Here is a 9,694-nt window from a genome sequence, read left to right on the forward strand (position 1 = left end):
ATACTATGTCAGACAAATGGTTATCCCATTTTTTTCTTAAAAACCTGTTTTGGAGCACCCACAAGTTATTCCAATGATTATGGTTCTGACAGTCAGGAAAGTTTTCCTTAGTTCTACGTTGGTTCTTCCCTTGCTTATTGTCCTGCCTTCAGGTCTTCTGGAGAGTAGGCTGACCTTCCCTTCTATGTGGTAACCATCATATGGTAGAACACTGCAGTCATATGACCCCAAATCAGGGGTGAAATGTTCCTGGTTTGGACCAGATCACCCAATCCAGTAGCGATGGCAGCGGATGGTTCAGAGAAGCGGTAGCAAAAATCTTAACCCTCCCATGCCCAGCTGAGGCACGTGGTCATCATTTTTCTTTGGTCGAAAAAATGCTTTTAAAAGTAAAAAAAAAAGCTTCTGATGATTGCGCAGCTCATCTGGGATCGTCAGAGGTTTTAAAAACCTCTTCAGCCGAAGATGTTGTAGACAAAATTCTTTTAAAAGGCTCCTCTGACAATCCCAGCTGAGTTGCCTGATTGTCAGAGGCTTTTTTTTCTTTTAAAGGCAAAAAAAAAGCTTTTAAAATAAAAAAAAGTTGGCCACGCCCACCCAGTCACATTACCCACCACTACCAAGCCACACCCACAGAACTGGGAGTAACAAATTTTACATTTCACCCTTGCCCCAAATTCTTATTTCCATTAAACTAGAGTTACTTAATTCCTGCAACTGTTCTTCATGTATTAGCCTCCATTCCCCTAATCATTTTTGTTCTTTTCGCTGCATTCTTTCTAGAGTGTGTCAACATCTTTTTAATATAAAATCAACCTGCTGCTTATAAATAATATCGCAAGATCTAAAATGGACAGCTAACATCAAAAACATCATTAAAAAAGGACAGCAAAGAATGTTCTTTCTGCGCCAACTCAGTAAGTTCAAACTGCCCAAGGAGCTGCTGATTCAGTTCTACAGAGGAATTATTGAGTCTGTCATTTGCACCTCTATAACTGTCTGGTTCGATTCTGCAACCCAACAAGAAAAACACAGACTTCAGAGGATAATTAAAACTGCAGAAAAAATAATTGCTACCAACCTGCCTTCCATTGAGGACCTATATACTGCACGAATCAAGAAGAGGGCCGTGAAAATATTTATAGATCCCTCGCATCCTGGACATAAACTGTTTCAACTCCTACCCTCAAAACAACGCTATAGAGCACTGCACACCAGAACAACTAGACACAAGAACAGTTTTTTCCCGAAGGCCATCACTCTGCTAAACAAATAATTCCATCAACACTGTCAAACTATTTACTGAATCTGCACTACTATTAATCTTCTCATAGTTCCCATCACCAATCTCTTTCCATTTATGGCTGTATGACTATAACTTGTTGCTGGCAATCCTTATGATTTATATTGATATATTGACCATCAATTGTGTTGTAAATGTTGTACCTTGATGAACGTATCTTTTCTTTTATGTACACTGAGAGCATACGCACCAAGACAAATTCCTTGTGTGTCCAATCACACTAGGCCAATAAAAATTCTATTCTATTCTATTCTATTCTATTCTATTCTATTCTATTCTATTCTATTCTATTCTATTCTATTCTATTCTATTCTATTCTATTCTATAAAGGGAGATGGGAGCCTATAACATGAAGAGTCTCCTTCTCATAGCTGTTCAACCACAAAATTTTCCTGGGGTGGAAAAAACAGTTACAATTACTTCGACTTCATGGATCTTCCTTGCTGAAGAGCTGCAAACAGATCTAGAGGTTGGCTACAAATCTGGTGATGAGTTCTCAGTCGCTTGCAATCCTCTAAAACAGGGATGTCAAACTCGATTTCATTGAGGGCTGCATCAGGATTGTGTTTGATCTAAGGGGTCTGTGGTGGGTGTGACCAGGTTGGGTGTGGGCAGCTCAACCTCATTTATGTCAGGGGCAGCTGTTGTGGCCTGTTATGTCTGTAGGGCTCAGACAAAGTGCTCGGGGTTATGACATGATAGGACAAAGTCCTCGGGGTTACGACAACAGCCAGGCGGTCTCTGATTGGTTAAGATGCGCCTGGAAGAAAAGCGGGAGTTTTTAGAGTCCCGTCATTGGTGAAGCTTCTGAGGCAGCCAGTATATAAGAGCTGTCAACGGAGTCTTCGGTTGTTACTGTTCCTCATGTTATCTTGTTGTTAGCCTCGGCAGAGTTGAATAAAAGTTGTGTTCATTACAACCTCTGTGTGGACTTCTTTTGTACCCACTAACGTCAGATCTAATATGGCCCTAGTGCTCTGCCAGTGAAACCGGGCTCCTGAGCTCCAGTTTCAGCTGCGACAGTTTCCTGCAACCCTCTGCCAGAGAAACCGGAGCTTGGGAGGGTTGCACACAGCCCTCGCAAGATCCATTTTCACTGGCAGAGGCACTATGAGGCAGTCCTTTGCTGTCTTCTGGGAGGCCCCACAAGCCAGATCTAAGCACCCCAAGGGCTGGATCCACCACTGGGCCTTGATTTTGATACTCCTGCTCTAAAACATCCTTTAATTCTCTCATTTTATAGATTAGGGTATACATTATTGTCAGTGTGACTAAGGGAGGTATTTCCCATGAACCGTAAAGAATCTAAACGAGATAGGAGCTTTAATTTGTTTTAATAAAACACATTTGCCATATATATAAAGGAAGTATGACTCCTATGATAGTGCTGTGCAAAATTAGGTGAGAAATATAAACAGATTAGTTTTTCAATTCAGTTCATTAAAAGAAATAAATAAATAAAGTAGAAGTGCAGAAAAAAAATAAAAAGAAATACAAAGAATTGTCCAATTTCCTTTGTACCAGGGGTGAAATGCTCCCGGTTCAGACCGGATCATGCAATCTGGTAGTGATGAAGGCAGGTAGTTCGGAGAACCGGTAGCAAAAATCTCTGTCCCCCCACCACTGCCCATGCCTCACTGTTCCTCTTCTCTGTCCCTGAAGCACTCGGTGGTGATATAGCTGTAAATGGCCTTAAATGACTGCCACGACACTTCAAAGGGCCACACTACAGCCGATCAACGCTGTAGGCAGCTAGTAGACCAGTGCCTCTATTTTTAAAGGAGGTAGACTGGTGCCTGCCAAAAAACGGCACTTGGTAGACTGGGGCCTCTCAATAAAATGCAATTGGTAGATCGGGGCCTCTATTTTTAAAGAAGGTAGACCGGTGCCTCCCAAGTTTTGTATACTTTATTATTTTTATTATTTATTATCATGCCCATTCAGTCACCTGACCACCAAGTCACACCCACCAATTAAACCATGCCCACAGAACCTGTAGGGAAAACTTTTAGATTTCACCCCTGCTTTGTGCCATAATCTAAGTAAAATTACAAATCACTTCTTATTATACAATTACAAAAAACCCTCACTTTTTTCCAGGGTTTTTCCCCCCCTAATCATCTTTTATTTCTGTTTTATTAAAAAAATGGTTTATAATGGGTTTCTGGTCAATTATAAGTGTAGATTTTTTTTTCCTCTAATCAAAGAAATTAATATGGACATTTCCACACATTCCACCATCTTCACTAAATATTTCTTCAATGCTAGTAGTTTCAAATCTTTCCAAGAAAGATAAATAGGAAAAATAAATCTGAAAGTCTTTTTTTCCCCAAATACCAGTCTAATTTCATCCGCTAATATTCATTTCGTAATGATGTAAATAATGGTGGACTATTAAGAAGGGAAAGACTAGATGAACTTTTGAGGAAAAAGAATTACATTCTTGTTGTGCCTCGTCTGCCCTCCTCTCCTCAGCCGGGCCCCTCCCATCTCCTGCTATCTGAGCCAGAGACTGATAGTGAAGAAGAATGGCCTGGCATGCCTCCAGCCCCCAGCCCTGGCACCATGCCCGGACAGACTGAGCAAACAAACCTCCCTCCTACAGCGTGTGAGCATGAAGCCAGCCATGAGCTAGAATTGCCGGCAGCTGAGCAGGAAGACAAAAAGTGGACAGATCCCCACTTCCGGATAATGGAGAGGCGACGTCAGCAAAAGGAAGGGAGGGGCAGGCCTGGATAAGTGCTGAGTCATGGAGCCACATCCATGGCCTATATAAAGGATCTGCTTTTTGGCATTCCTTGAGTCAGGCAAAGTCTCATCTGGTTGCTGAAGTCACACCTTGGATTCCTGCCTGCCCTGAGAACTCTGACAGGAATTTGGCAAAGCTGCACACTTGATACAGACTTCCCAGACCCAGCCGTCAGAGGAGGAGTGGGACACAACAGTTCTACTGGTCATTTCCTATTAAAAACCAATCCAGGTCCTATCCCAACATGAGAATATTATCTAGCAATGATTTAAAAAAAACCAAAAAACTCTACATCGATGCATTCACCAAGTCTTGATAAGGATATTTCAGAAAGGAAACTGCATTAGAAATGATGTAAATATGAGAAACCAGTACAGCAGTGAGATGGCCGATGGCTGAGTCACTGAAGCAGTCGGCATGAGCTTAACATAACATAATAACAGAGTTGGAAGGGACCTTGGAGGTCTTCTAGTCCAAACCCCTGCCCAGGCAGGAAACCCTACACCATTTCAGACAAATGGCTATCCAACATTTTCTTAAAACTTTCCAGTGTTGGAGCATTCACAACTTATGCAGGCAAGTTGTTCCACTTATTGATTGTTCTTACTGTCAGGAAATTTCTCCTTAGTTCTAAGTTGCTTCTCTCCTTGATTAGTTTCCACCCATTGTTTCTTGTTCTACCCTCAGGGTGCTTTGGAGAATAGTTTGACTCCCTCTTCTTTGTGGCAACCCCTGAGATATTGGAACACTGCTATCATGTCTCCCCTAGTCCTTCTTTTCATTAAACTAGACATACCCAGTTCCTGCAACCGTTCTTCATATGTTTTAGCCTCCAGTCCCATAATCATCTTTGTTTATTTATTATTATTTATTTATTTTATTTAATTTTTATACCACCCTTCTCCCGAAGGACTCAGGGCGGTGTACAGGCAAAAGTAAGAACAACACAATATACAAATTAAAATACCATTTAAAAACTTATTAAATTAGCCTGAAATTAAAATTTTCCATACTAAAAACCCCATTTAAAATTAATAAAATTTCCCTTAAAACTAATTTAAGCCAGCCCCGCGCGGATAAAAAGATGTGTTTTTAGTTCGTGACGAAATGTCCGGAGGTCGGGTATTTGACGTAAACCCGGGGGAAGCTCATTCCAGAGTGTGGGTGCCCCCACAGAGAAGGCCCTTCCCCTGGGGGCCGCCAGCCGGCATTGTTTGGCGGACGGCACCCTGAGAAGTCCCTCTCTATGGGAGCGTACGGGTCGGTGGGAGGCATGTGGTAGCAGCAGGCGGTCCCGTAAGTACCCAGGTCCTAAGCCATGGAGCGCTTTAAAGGTCATAACCAACACCTTAAAGTGCACTCGGAAAGCCACAGGCAGCCAGTGCAGCCTGCGCAGGATCGGTGTTACATGGGAGCTACGTGTAGCTCCTCTATAACCCGCAGCTGCATTCTGGACTAACTGAAGCCTCCGAGCGCACTTCAAGGGGAGCCCCATGTAGAGAGCATTACAGTAATCCAAGCGAGAGGTAACGAGCGCATGAGTGACCGTGCATAAGGCATCCCGATCAAGGAAGGGGCGCAACTGCCGAACCAGGCGAACCTGGTGGAAGGCCCCCTGGAGACGGCCGTCAAATGATCTTCAAACGACAGCCGATCGTCCAGGAGGACACCTAAGTTGCACCCTATCCTTTGGGGCCAATAACTCGCCACCAACAGCCAGCCGCGGCTGCAGCTGACTGAATCGGGGTGCCGGCATCCACAGCCACTCCGTCTTGGAGGGATTAAGCTTGAGCCTGTTTCTCCCCATCCAGACCCGTACGGCCTCCAAACACCGGGACAGCACTTCAACAACTTCATTGGGGTGGTCAGGGGTGGAAAAGTACAGCTGAGTGTCATCAGCGTACTGCTGGTATCTCACCCCGAAACCACTGATGATCTCACCCAACGGTTTCATGTAGATGTTGAACAGAAGGGGCGAGAGAATCGACCCCTGAGGGACCCCACAAGTGAGGCCCCTCGCGGTCGACCTCTGCCCCCCTGTCAACACCGTCTGCGACCGGTCAGAGAGATAGGAGGAGAACCACCGATATACGGTGCCTCCCACTCCCAATCCCCCCAACCGGCGCAGCAAGATACCATGGTCGATGGTATCGAACGCCGCTGAGAGGTCTAATAGGACCAGGGCAGAGGAATAACCCCTGTCCCGAGCCCTCCAGAGATCATCCACCAAAGTGACCAAAGCTGTCTCCGTGCTGTATCCGGGTCGGAAGCCGGACTGGAACGGGTCTAGATAGACGTCTTCATCCAGGTATTGAGGAAGCTGTCGCGCCACGGCACTCTCTACAACCTTCGCAACAAAGCGAAGGTTGGAGACTGGACGATAATTACCCAAAACAGCTGGGTCCAGGGAAGGCTTCTTAAGGAGGGGTCTCACCACCGCCTCTTTCAAGGCGGCAGGGAAAACCCCTTCCAACAAAGAAGCGTTGATAATCCTCTGGAGCCAGCCTCGTGTCACCTCCTGAGTGGCCAGTGTTGCTCTTCCCTGCACTCTTTCTAGAGTCTCGACATCTTTTTTACATCGTGGTGACCAAAACCGAATGCAATATTCCAAGTGTGGCCTTACCAAGGCATTATAAAGTGGCATTAACACTTCACATGATCTTGATTCTACCCCCCTGTTTATGCAGCCCAGAACTGTGTTGGCTTTTTTGGCAGCTGCTGCACACTGCTGGCTCATATGTAAATGTTGTCCACTAGGACTCCAAGATCCCTCTCACAGTTACTAGTATTGAGCAAGGTACCTTCGACAGGACCTGTGTTTAACTCATAGAATCATCTATTGCAATGTCCTTCCTGTCGAAGACTACTTCAGCTTCAATCACAACAATACAAGAGCAAACAGTAGATTTAAACTTAATGTTAACCGCTCCAATCTTGACTGCAGAAAAAATGATTTCAGTAACAGAGTTGTTAATGCTTGGAATATACAACCTGACTCTGTGGTCTCTTCCCAAAATCCCCAAAGCTTTAACCAAAAACTGTCTACTATTGACCTCACCCCATTCCTAAGAGGTCTGTAAGGGGTGTGCATAAGAGCACAAATGTGCCTACCATTCCTGTCCTATTGTTTCCTTTCATTATATCCAATTAATATAGTTATTACATACTTATGCTTATATATATGCTTATATATTATATAGTTACTTTCATGCTTATGCTTATATATACTGTTGTGACAAAATAATAAATAAATAAATAAATAAATAAATAAATAAATAAATAAATAAATAAATACGGTACCTGTGCATTTTGTTTTTTTGGCCTAAATGTAGAACCTTACTTTTTTCACTGTTGAATTTCATTTTGCTAGATAGCGCCCAATGTTCAAATCTGTCAAGATCTGATATGACAAGATGTGGGTGTGCAAATGTGTTTTATTAAAACAAATTAAACCCCTGTCTAGTTTAGATTCTTTATGGTTCATGGGAAATATCTCTCTTAGTCATGCTGGCTATAATGTATGGCCTAATCTATAAAATGAGAGAATTAAAGGATGTTTTAGAGCAGGAATGTCAAAATCGAGGCCCAGGGGCTGGATCCAGCCCTTGGGGTGCTTAGATCTGGCTTGTGGGGCTTCCCAGAAGACAGCGAAGGACTGCCTTGCAGTGCCTCTGCCAGTGAAAATGGAATTTGGGAAGGCTGTGTGCCACCCTCCCGAGCTCTGTTTTCTCTGGCAGAGGATTGCAGGAGGCTGTCACAGCCGAAAATGAAGTTCAGGAGCCTGTTTTTGCTGGCAGAGCACTACAGTCACAACAGCTGCCCCCGACATAAGTGAGGTTGAGCTGGCCACACCCAACCTGGTCACACAGACCTCTTAGGTAAACACAATCCTGATGCAGCCCTCAATGAAATCAACTTTGACAACCCTGTTTTACAGGGTTGCAGGATTAGAGGATTGCAAGCGACTAAGAACTCATCACCAGATGTTTAGCCAACCTCTAGATCTGTTTGCAGATCTTCAGCAAGGAAGATCCATGAAGTCTAAGTAATTATAACTGGGTTTTTTTCCACCCCAAGAAAATTTTATAGTTGAATGGCTATGAGAAGGAGACTCTTCATGTTATAGGCTCCCATCTCCCTTTATTTATAAGCAGCAGGTTGATTTTATATTAAAAAGATTTTGAAACACTCTAGAAAGAATGCAGAGAAAAGCAAAAAAAAAAATGATTAGGGGAATGGAAGCTAAAACACGAAGAACAGTTGCAGGAATTAGGTATGTGTAGTTTAATGAAAATAAGAATTTGGGGTCATATGATTGCAGTGTTCTAATACCGAAGTGGTTGCCACAAGGAAGAGTGGGTCAGCCTAGTCTCCAAAGGACCTGCAGGCAGAACAAGAAGCAATAAATGGAACTTATCAAGGGAAGAACCAACATAGAACTAAGGAGAAAATTCCTGACAGTTAGAACAATTAATCATTGGAATAACTTGCCTCCAGAAGTTATGGGTGTTCCAACAAAGGTTTTTAAGAAAAAATTGGATAACTATTTGTCTGAAATAGTATGTGGTTTCCTGCTTGAGCTGGGAGTTAGATTATAAAACCTCCAAGATCTCTTCCAACTCTGTTATTCAGTTATTTCTAATCTAGTTATATCATTCCACTTGACTTATTCTTTGTACTGGGAGTTAAGTTCATAATTGGGCTACAATTACGAAGACAAAGTTAAATCAGTCAGAGTCATAATTTTCAACATATTTTAATGCAAAGCACATAGATTACTTTTTTTACATATTCTTAATTACTGTAATTCCATATTTTGAAAACAAAATGATTAAGCTAAGCATTTTTAACAACATGGCCAAAATGAACTGTCAATTTGGCAATCAATTTTTCCTCTATTAATATTTTAGAATATCAAGGACTATCAAATTGCTTATTGCCATCTCCATCTCCACATACAAAGAGCTATGTGCCAAGTGAACAGTAAAAAATAAAATAAAAATCTATGATCTAAAAACAATAATTAAAAAGAAAAGAAAAAACAAATAAACTTAAAAAGCAGACTCAATGGATTATTAAGTCTTTTTCTCCCAAAGTTTTCTATGTTTCTATAAAAGTACATTTCCTCACAACCTACTCATAGTTCTGATTCATACTGGCATGTATTGATGAAACATTTGAACCCAATTTGACCTAAACTATGACCTGCTTTTGGATTTCATAATCTTCACTCCTATCATGTTAATCTTTGGGGGGTGTCTATCATTATTCATTTATTTATAGTGCCTAGCTGCAAAATCATGAGTTTTTCCTGTATTTTTGGTTTTCTAGGTATTTTATCTAACAATAAGTATCTTTTTTCCTTAAGCAGCCTAGGAAATAATCAAATACTGGAGCAAAACTAATTGAGCCAATCTCTATAAATTACTCAGATCTTTGGGAATTAGAATGGATTTACTTTGAGTATTGTTAGTTGGATTCATTACTAGGATTCAAGAATGTATGTGGTTGTGAAACGGAAAGATAAAATGTAGTGATAGAGAATTTAGGTTGGAGAAAATAAAGGTCTTCATTAATGTCACTTTGTATTATTTTGTTAGAGTAGGAGGGAAGGCTGCATGGAATCAATGAGAAAATTGAAC

This window comes from Ahaetulla prasina, chromosome 4 (assembly GCF_028640845.1).
Source record: "Ahaetulla prasina isolate Xishuangbanna chromosome 4, ASM2864084v1, whole genome shotgun sequence".
NCBI lineage: Eukaryota > Metazoa > Chordata > Lepidosauria > Squamata > Colubridae > Ahaetulla > Ahaetulla prasina.